We start from the raw sequence: 11,576 nt of genomic DNA on the forward strand, positions 1-11,576 counted from the left end.
AGAATCAACCAATGAATTCATAAATAAGTGGAACAACAAATATATCTCTCTCTAAAAATCAATCAATAAAACTTTTTTAAAGTCGTCCCAGATTCATGCAAAGGCAGTCATGTTTTCTGTCATGTGACCCTTCAGCCTACAACTGATTGGACCAGAGGTAGCTTCCCCACCCCCCACAAATTGAGAAATCTGTAATGGGTGGGAGTTGGAGTGGGGGGGAGAAGGTTTACACAATTTTCATTTAAAATAAAAATGTGGGTTCTCTTATTCAAAAAGCAGGGGAAACGTGCCATTAAATATAATAAAATAAAGCTTTTCCCTTTCTTCCAGTCTCTGGAGGTGTTTTATTTACTAATCAATGTCATTTTAAGTAAGGAAAAAAACAAACTTTTAATATTTTTACCATGAATTTTATCATTCTTCTTTATATTGTGCAATTCCTGTTTCAATGCAGTGTCAGAGAATTTAACTCATATGCTGATTAGCCAAAATCACACAATTTTTATTTCGTAGCTCATTCATGCATCTATGTTTTCTTCTTACCAGAACATGGACAAAGCTGCAGATCATTAATATAGCTGTTATGTCATTTCATGATAGGCTCATTTTATACTCACACTCTCTACTTTGGGCTTACTGATGAGTAAGAAAAGACTGAAGAAAAAAAGAAAAGAAAAGAAAAGAAAAGGCTTATGCCCTTTCCTTCTTTGTCACCCTCTGTGTGTACGTGGTTGACTACTACAGGGAAGTAACATGAGCAAGAAAGAATGCAGTAGGATTCCCTGGTTATTTGTGTTGTCACTATCTTTTCTCTGTGCTCAGAGCAAGATCTGGATCTCATGAGAAGTGTGGCCTTGTGGGTCACCTCTGTCTAGCCCCTTCCTCAGTCATAGACTAAACAGGGTTACCACTCACCTTTAACACTGAGTCTCACAGAAGTCGCACAACCCACGAGTCTGAGGGAATTCTGTGTTTGGGGCATTACAGAGGCACCAGGTGAATGGGACACACAAATTGTATCTCCTCTGCTCACACATGGGCTCCATTGTCTCAGTGGGTTTCTCTTACAAAACACAAATTCAAACAAAATAGTTAACAATTTCGATAGCAAAGCATTGAACCAGCCCAGAGACCTTTGTGCCTAGGGCCCCCTTAAGACGGCACGGGTCATGCATCCAGAACAATTGCCCTGCTCCTCAGTGAGAAGGACCTAGTTAGCCCAGCCAATCAGGTTCTCTCTACTGAAAATGGAAACAGAGATGAACTACTGAGTGGAGGCTCAGTCACTGAGTGCCCGGAGAGGAAGCGGAGAGAGAGCATAACTGAGCCACAAAGTCCAATAAAGACTATTCACAAACGCCTGGACCTGAGTATCGAGGATTTTCCTTAGCTTCTTATGACCTCGTCTGTGTGGTCTAAGCTCTACCACAGTCTCTGCACTTAGCATGTGGTCTGGGCATGTGGCTGAAATTTTACTTATTACCACACTTGCCCTCCTACTGCCTCTCTCACCACTTGGCATAATTACCGTAACACTCTGTTCCCTGCAGCTAGGAGTCTGATAAACAATTAAGGGAAATGGTTGTTGTCGGTACAATCATGTTGGAGCAAAAGGAGAAGTTTAGATAAATGAATCCCAAGAACGAATATGTTAATGTCCTTAGCACTTTTAGGTGAGGTGGAACCTGCTTAGGCAGATGGAAATGAAATGAAACAAGGATAGTAGTTCTTAGATGATCCAACTGACATAATTTTATATCAGGATGTTCTTTCTGAGTTATTTAAAATAGCAAAAGTTTATAGATAACCTAAAAGTCTAACAATACAGGATTGGCTAAACAGATTACATTATTTGGGTGATATTTCCTTTCAGGAAATAACAAGTATATTTGTAAAAGAATATTCTAGCAGTGTTCATATCAAGATTATGGTAAAATTGCCAGTATATTGAATGGATAACTATTTATTTATTTATTTATATGAGTAGAGCAAAGACTATAAAGTTACAAGCCATTTATCTCTGAACTATAGGAGTAAGAGTTTTTTTTTCTATTTTCTATTTTATAATTAAAAGTTTTTCATGTATTTAAGCTTTGATTTTAAAAATTTATAAGTTTCTTCGAAGAATATAGTATATCTCATCAATATAATTTCACACTTGATAAGTAACTTTACAGTTGTAATTTGACCTCTCATGAAATAAAGAATGACAATTAAGAGGGTGCATTTCTGAAGCCAAATGGCTCTTGATTCAAATTACAGGTCTGCCACTTTCTAGCTATTTGACCTTCAGCAAAAAAATCTGCATCAGCCTATTTCCTTATTGATAAGATGAAATTTTCAATAAATGGCCACTTTCAGAGTCATTATGAGAATTAAATGGGATGATAAAGTCCCTTTGGGAAGATCTTATTGTCCATCCTATTAATCTTATATCCAAATAATGAGAGTGGTTGTCGGCACACAGTAGCTGCTCAATAAATATTAAGAGGGTGAATGAGCATGTACAAACACCCATGCACATATGTGCACACATGACAACAAGGGTCATAAAAAATCAGACCAATGTCACTTCATTTTTCTACATCTTTTTTCTGACAAGTGTGCACTTATGATATGTAAAATTGAATATCAACTTTTAAAACCTTCACCTTCCTTTTATTTAAAAAAATCTTAATCTTCATCACTATGGTCAGGAATTCACACATGTTATCTTCAAGCTTTAATGGTGTTGAAGATCTACATTGACCTCCTAATTGATAGCACCTCTGTTTTATCTTTAAAAAAAAAAAAAAAAAATATATATATATATATATATATATATATATATATATATATATATATATATATTATTGACTTTTTACAGAGGGGGAGAGAGATAGAGAGCTAGAAACATCGATGAGAGAGAAACATCGACCAGCTGCCTCCTGCACGCCCCCTACCGGGGATGTGCCCGCAACCAATGTACATGCTCTTGGCCGGAATCGAACCTGGGACCTTCCAGTCCTCAGACCGACGCTCTATCCACTGAGCTAAACCAGTTTCGGCTGTTTTATCATTCTTAAATTGGGTTTGTTTACTCAAGATTAAATATCTGTTTTCCTCAGCTCAAACTTTAAATAGTTTAAAAATAAAACAGAGGCAAATGCTCCCTGTTACCTTCTTTCCAAATCCCACCACCTTTTCCAAGTAGATAACCACTACTATTAATCCCTTTGGTATTTTTCTTGAGGGTTTTAAGTATATACTTATAGTCATTTAAATTGTGGCCCCCAGAACGTGTCCCAGTCCTACCTTACCCTCAGTACCTGTGAGTGTGACCTTATTTGGAAAAAGGGTCTTTGCAATGTAATTAAGTTCAACATCTCAAGATGAGATTATCCTGGGTTTACAGTGGCCCATGAGTCCAAAGGCAGATGACCTTTTAAGAGAAGAAAAGGGCAGAGGAAGATTTGAAACAGACACAAAGCAAATGGTCACATGAAGACGTGGGCAGAGGCTGGAGTGACGCCACCACCTGCCCAGAAACACCTGGAGCCACAGCAGCTGGACAAGGCAGGAAGGACTCTTCCCTCCCCAGAGCCCTGCTCACCTCTGGAGGTTGGTCTTCTCACCTCCAAAATTGCAAAATAATAAATTTCTGCTGTTTATAAGCTACCACTTTTTTTTTTTTGGCCATTTGTTACAGCAGCCCTAGGAATCTAATAAAACATACAAGCAAAATAAGAATATTCGTTGACTTCTGTTCACTCTTTAACGGTTGTTCTTAGAGTTTGGATGTGTTATCTACACTGTTGTCAGGAAAGTCCAAACCCTGAATGGTTGTTAAACCATAGGAAACTTGGAAGAAAAATATTTTCGACTCCTTGATAATACCAGGGCTTAATTATAGTTTCTTGAATTGCATCCTCAGGGAATTTCAGAACACATAATTTAGCTTTCCTCTACCATAGACATATTCTATTGGAGCAAACGAGATCAGGGCTCTTGTATTCTGTTCATCTTACCCAGAAGGTAAAAGTAGTAATTCATACTTTCAGAGAGAGGGAGAGAGAATGTGCCTAAGTAGCCAACTTTAATTCCTGCGTTTTCTAATTTTTAGCACTGGGGCTAAGCTCTAGTAAAAGCTGAAAATAAAGGTATTTGGTTACTTGGAGCCAAAGGCAGAAGGCTGACTAGTACCCGGCATTAACGCTTTCACTGCTGGATGATAGGAATGGGGAGGGCGGGAGAGAGGGGAGTTTGGGGCAGTCAGAGCAAGGAGGAGCCCCAGGTGGGTAGGGTAAGGGAGCTTGGAAGGGTGGCTGTTTGCACCATTTTAACAGCCAGTATGCCTCCCTCCCCAGGCATGTCAGCCATACACCGCTCCATTGACATTAGTCTACACAGCACATCTTGCCATATCCTTCCCCGCCAATCCACCTACCTCATTCTCCTGAAGGATGAGATAACTGTCTGTCCACATCACAGAAGCCGCCAGTGGAGACTCCAGACTACAAACACTCCAACAGGGCTGCACACGCAGGCCTTGAACCCATATTCTGGGACTTCAAATTCAACTCTCAAATTCAACTTGAGGCAACAGCTGCTTTTGAAACGACAGTAAATCTCCCCAATGCGGGCACACGACCAAGCTGGTTCCCTTTCAGACCAGAGAACCAAAGAAAGCCGCCCTGAGAGCAGCCCTGGGGAGGAGTGGGGGTTGCCCTGAGCGCCAGCTTTTCTAAGGAAGAACTCTGGAGGCTGTTATGGACGAGACTCTAAAATTGGGATGTGGTGGATAAGGCAAGCACAGAGCACCCCTCAATAAATTTACCTGATTGAGGTCAACATCCAAGTAAGGAAAACGGGTCTACTGTACCCAGTAAGTAGCAGAAGGTGATAACCCAAAATGTCATCCATAGAGATCATTTTACAGCGAATGGGACTGAGAAGGGCACATTGTTGCCACTGGACGCTGACATCAAAGAGCAGTGCACCTCTCTCAGGTAACCTTGGGCTGGCAGACAGAGGCCTCGGGGGACAGGTCCTGTTCCTCTGCCGCTGAGGGATCCCTCCCTGCAGGTCAGGTCTGCGGAGAGCCCACTGGCCCTGCACTCCTGTGTAACGCGTGCCCAGGCCATGGCTGAGCTGCACCAACTTCTGTTTATTTTCTAGCAGAAGAAATGAGGCCTCTCTCTCTTTCTAAATCTCCAGTGGGCCTAGCAGTGGCCAGAGCCCTTTGCGGTGTGTGCACGCAAGTCAGGGGTTCCATTTGCATATTTCAGTCCTGTGTTGAGACTGAATAATGGAAGCAGGTTCTGAGCAGCAGAAACCCTACAGTAATGATCAGCCAGGCTGTGCTCAGGTGAGCCTTGGCCCATTTTTGCAGCTGCTGGTCTGTGAGAAGGAACCCAAGGTACAGGCACCCTGAGCACTGAGACCTGGGGGTGCCGAGGGGCTGAGAGGAAGCTGGTCTGAACTACAGTGTTTCTCCCAATGGCCAAAGGGGCACATCGTCTGTGGGATGTTACGGAGCACGGGAAGCTGGTATTGCCCTGCTACACCTGAGGGAGAGTTTAAGGCTGCCCTGTGATGGGACTAGGGGTTTGAATGGCCTCCATGGGGCCTGCAACCAGCGGAGAGATGAAATGATGGCAGCTAGAAACGAATTTCTATTTGACTAACCATAAATTAATGACCTAATCCTGTGTTCTGCTTCAGAACTGAAAAGATAAGTGAGAAGGGTTTCCACCTTAAAAAGCAACAGAAATTAACAGCATGTTATTAAAACTAATAAAATTAAATACATTGTCAGCCCCCAAATCAACATTTAAAGTCAATGGCAAAGATTATATGAAATCCAGGATCTGCTTCAAAATAACTGAGTGTATGTGTGGGAAGGATATGGAGTGGGGGGGGGGGGGGGCTTAGGAAGGGGAAAGCTGGTGGGGGGTGTGCAGTGAGAGGGGTTAGGTAGGGTAGAGAGGAAGATACCAGGCATAAGTTGAGAATTGTTGAAGTTTGGGTTTGAGTACCTAAGAGTCCCTTACTCTCTCGGGTTGTTTATATTTTTTATGCTTTTCACTATAAAAAGGTTTTTCTTTTTAAGTATCCCATTTAAAATACCAGAAACCCTTAGATCAAATCTTCCAAGAAATGTGCTGTACCTATCTAAGGAAATCTGTAACACCTACCTGAAAAAACCTAAAGACCCAAGAAGACAAACAGGATGTTCCTGGAAGGGACTCTTTATTATCATAATGACATTTATTTTCACCAAAATCCATCTATAAATTCAATGTCATTCCCATAAAAATTTCAACAGAAATTCATTAAACCTTGATTTTTAAAGAAAATATTCAAGAATAGCAAGGAAATTTATAAAACAAATTGAATGAGGAGGAGATTATCTTACCAAGTACCAGAACATGTTAAGATAGTGTGATCTATAATAATAAAAGCATAATATGCTCATAGACCAGACATCCTTCCGGAGGTCCTTTCTTCCAGACAAAGGTGCAGCGGGCAGCGGCCAAAGCAGAGGCCCCCGACCGTGGAGATAGGCGGGCAGGGGGGCCGGGGCCAAGGCCCTTGCATGAATTTTGGGCATCAGGCCTCTAGTATTGACATAAGAAAGAACATGCATGAATAGAACAAAATAGAGAGTTCAGAAATAGACACGTGCATGTATGGAAATGTGGTTTAACATAGAGATAGCATTTCAAACCCTTCCCTTCCTAAGTTAAGACAAATTCAGTTTTTCATTTGTAAAAAATGAGGTTGTGAAAACTTATTTATGAATATGATTTACTTTTCTATTGGTGTGTGTGTGTGTATATATATATATATATATATATCCTATTTCTATATTTATATAGTTATACAAGATCGAGCATTTACTCTAAATATCTATTTTATATTTTTATACATTTTCAGTTGAAAATATTTAATTAACATTTGTTTATATGTTCCATGTAGAAAAGTTTTATGAAGACCCAATATTTAAATACAGTCACAGTCTGAGGGACTGCAAGTTGAACTTGAGGGAAATATAATTCAGCCCATCACAGCATTTTCCTGGCAGTGGACAGATGAACCAGAAGGTAGCTTTGTCCCCTCAGCCCTGTAGGGACCAGCTGCCAACAGGTCCCATCTGGTCAACAGCTGATGACATTCTAATGGAAGGGCTCTCGCAGGGTGTGCATTGTTGACCTCCCTGCCGTCCACCTCCACCAGATAGTGACTGGCTGGAAGGAAAGCTCTGATGCCTCCTATCTCACAGGGAGAGTAAAGAACACGCTTTTTATTTCCTTAAAGTCCAAACAAGAATAGTTATACTTTTGTTGAGTGTGCCAGGCAAAGGATCCCTCAGGTATAATCTCACTTCACCCTCACAGCAGCCAACATATGATGGGTTGCTACTATTATCTTTGTTTCTAAGATAAAATACAGTTTTGGTGCAGCGGCCTGACCTGCTTAAGGTCACTGAGCTGGGAAATGGCCTTGACTGGGCCCATCTAACTCCAGAGCTTGTGCCTTTAATTCCCACCCTCCACTGCTTTCCCTCAATTTGTTCCTACTACTCTTTCGCTTTGGAACACTCCTAATTCTTATAGAAATTATTATTATTATTATTATTATTATTATTATTATTATTTAGAGAGGAAGGGAGAGGGAGAGAGAGCTAGAAACATCAATGAGAGAGAAACATCAATCAGCTGCCTCCTGCATGCACCCCACTGGGGATGTGCCCATAACCAAGTACATGCCCTTGACCAGAATTGAACCTGGGACCCTTGAGTCTGAAGGCCAATGCTCTATTCCCTGAACCAAACCGGTTAGGGCTAGAAATTATTCTGATAGAAACATTCCTAATTCTTATAGAACTGAAAGTTCTTGCAGAAATGTCAGATCCAGAAAGCCCTCTTCTGTCAAAGTTTTCAAATAGTCTGTTATCCCTGTGACGCTGAAAGTCTTTGTCCGTAGTATGGACGTGACCATGGGCGGCAGCCCAGTATGGATGTTCTCGGTTATCCTTAGAGCAAGGATATCTGCAGTCTTCTCAGGCAGTCCCTATAAGGAGATAGAAAAGGAGAGAAAAGATGGGGCGGGGAGCAGAGGTGGCCCAGAAGAGATGGCAATGACCCATGAGGGCATTTTGATTCCCATCTCCTGGCAACACCAAGGGCAGGTTCCAGAGAATGAGCGGAGCTGAATAAGTCAGGGGTTGCTGAGTGGCTATGCCTAGTGGTGCTGGAACAGATGCTGGGGGAATGGAGAAATCTCTAGGGACATCAGGGCAGGAGCATCAGGAGAGCAGATCATTGACGGAGTCAACATCAAGATCTACTTCTTTGTCCACCATCAGCTGCCAGCCACTCTCAGCGACAGAATTTCCCTGCTGGGTGGAAGCTGTGTGGCCTGCCAACTTCACACAAGAAACATCAGTATCCTTCTACAGGAGCCCTCGCCAAGCAACATATGGAAGGGAGCCATACAACATGTTCCAAAGAAATTAATTACCTGGGGAAGTTGTTTTTAAAAAACAACAGAAATTATGCAGAAATTGGTGCTGCCAATACTGGGCCTTGGCTTAGTGGAGGGGAACGGTGCTCCTTAACTGCAAGTCTGTGATCCACAGAGGTGGACGAGCACACAGCTTAGGAAGTTATTAGCTGCGAAAATGTTATGTGAAATGCGGTTCTTTTCTGAACAGACTCTTCTCGCCTCCAGCATGCAAGCAGACGAAAATCACCAGGGTCTCCACAAATCATATGAGTTGGAAACGTTGGGGAAGTACAGAAAGTTCAATGAATCCACTGGGGGGAAATTACCTAATTTTTCATAGATTGTCCAACCAGCACAAGTACACTCAAATAAAATAAATTTTCTCTCGGTGACTCCCACAAGAAGCCATAAATAAAATGTCTGTCATAAGAGAAATAAGTTTGTTTTTAAGGGTGAAAATATGAATTGGAAAGAGTGATATTTATTGCTTAACATATAGGCTCCTCCCACACCTCTGAGTGGCATCATTTATGGGTGTTTTCTCAACCTTGTGGGTTGGCCATGGCCAGATTGTAACCCCCAGAGGATTTTCCCTGGCCACCCTGCACAAGTGGGGTCAAATACAAGTTCGGCGTCCAGTGGGCAGATGGGCATGGCTGAGAAGGGTGAGAAGGCAGGTACAGCGGGTCCCCAGTCCAGGCAGGATTGTGGGATCGGGAGCAGGTGTGTGACTCCAGGTCCATTGTCAATCACCTTGAACTTGTCTCTAGTTTCCTAACACATGTCTTTCCAAATGGAATGGGTGACTAAGATATATAATAGATTCAATTAATATGTATAAACTTCAGTTATCTTGAATTTCAAATATTCTAATGAGACAAAAATGGATATTTTTGTGATTATTCATTTAAAAATAGTCTTGTCCTTTTATTTAATAATTAATTTCTTACCCACCCTGTGCTGATTCACTCCGCTTTCTTCTCTCTCTCCTTCTGAAAGGACCCCAAGAGAGTGAGCCTGGAGCTGGAGGCAGCTGTGGGAAGAGGCTGTACAGATAGAAATCCTTTTTCCAAGTGACATTCCCCCAACTTCTGGTCTCCAGCCATCGCACAGGCCCTGGTAACCTAGAGACCACACAGCCACATCTTGTACCACACTTGTCCTTGAACTATATTTGGTGCCTCCTCACTAATGTTTGAAAGTTTGAGATTGTGAGATGAATAATAATTAACCAAGACTAAGCGTTTGGAGAGTCCCAGTTGAAACAGCTCAGGTGGAACCGGACAGAGGTGGCAAGGAGAAGGCGCCCTGTGAAAAGAGCAGCAGACACTCACACAGGGAACGCAGGAGGCATGGGGGTCTGGACACCGCAGTGTGGAGGGGCTCAGAACAAACTGTGTGTCTCACACCCTCTTTTTAGCTGGATTTAAACAAGAGGGAGAAAGAGAAGGTTTGGGAACTTTCTGGAAGTCACATAGGTAAGAAGAGGAAGAGCTGGAATGCAGACTGTGCTTCTGTCCACAGTGTGCGCAGCTGCCTCACTTGCTGTCTAGAAACACCTTCCTGGTTGTGACCCTCACAGCCACGCAGGACCCCGAACTCAAGCTGTGCAGGTTTAGTGCTCTGTGCTAGGCCATGCACATAAGTGGCCAGTTCTGTCTGGAGAGGAGCACTTTCTAAAACCCACACCCTCGCAGCCAAAGTGCCCACCAGTAGATGAGTGGATAAAAAAGCTGTGGTACATTTATACCATGAAATACTAGGCAGTGATTAAAATAAATAAATAAATAAATAAATAAATAAATAAATAAATATATAGGCTTTCTAAGCCTTTGAGACAGCATGGAGGGGCCTGGAGATTATTATGCTAAGCAAAATAAGCCAGTCAGAGAAAGACAAGTATCACATGATCTCACTCATATGTAGAATCTAATGAATAAAATAAACTGATGAACAAAATAGATTCAGAGACATCAAAGCATGGAATAGACTGTCAAATCCTAGAGGGAAGGTGGGGTGGTTGGGTGGGAAGAAATTAAGCAAAAAACTTTGTATACATATATGCAAAGCCCATGGACACAGACAATAGTGTGGTGAAAGCAGTGGAGCGAGGGCCAGAAGAGGTCAATGGGGACGAAGGGGACATCTGTAGTACTTTCAACAATTAAAAAAAATGAAATCCCTCATGTCTTTAACCACTGGGAGTGGAGACAGTTGCACACACTTTGTACTGTGATGGCAGGCCCACCCAGAAAGGATGTGCATGTGAGGTCCTGACAGGGTGTCACTGAAGTTCCCTCTTGGTTTGCATGGAAATAAGCCAGCAGAGGCCCGGTAGTCCATCTCTTTGGAAGAGTTTCTAGGCAGCCTGCCTCAAAGGTGGTGTTTCATCAACATGCAAAAGTATGTATGTTTTTGTTTTGTTTTTTAATTTCCAATGGCAAAAAGAGAAGATTGAACAAAAGAAATTATCTAGGAAGTTGGTGTGGGGGGCCATTTCAACTCTTACTGGGGACTCAGAAACTCTCGCCACGTCTGTAGACAAGATAAACTCCAAGATTCCAGTTCCCATGGCAGCCCTGGTCCCCTGCATACCCGACAAGGCAGTGCATCATAGTCATCTTCCCAGTCTCCCACTTCTGCTCCCACTTCTGACACTGTCTGGAGTTCACCTTGGCTTAACCTCCTGCCTTAGACTCTCCCGGGATTTAGGCCCATCTTGGTCCCCTGGTTAAATGGTTTCCCCCTCTTCTCTGATTCTAATCCCCTTCCCTTAGAAAGACAAATCCCTGACACACAGCATGCATCACCAACTTTTTGTTAGTGGTTTCTCAAAGAATCTTTTATTGCTCTGAGAAGGCTGTCAGAGCAGGCTCCCACTGTGCTTCTTGCTTTGATTTCTCACCAGTTGACATTGACAAGGGTCCCTGGGCCCTGCAGGGAGTTCGACCCCTGACCAGCAGGCTCTTCTGTAAAGCAACACAGAACAAACCTCATCAATATGCAAGAATGTGTTTCCATCATCTCCAGAGCATGAAAGAAAGAAACATTTCAAATAATATATATATATATATATAAATGCCAAC

The sequence above is a fragment of the Pipistrellus kuhlii genome, unplaced genomic scaffold (genome assembly GCF_014108245.1).
Source record: "Pipistrellus kuhlii isolate mPipKuh1 unplaced genomic scaffold, mPipKuh1.p scaffold_m20_p_7, whole genome shotgun sequence".
NCBI lineage: Eukaryota > Metazoa > Chordata > Mammalia > Chiroptera > Vespertilionidae > Pipistrellus > Pipistrellus kuhlii.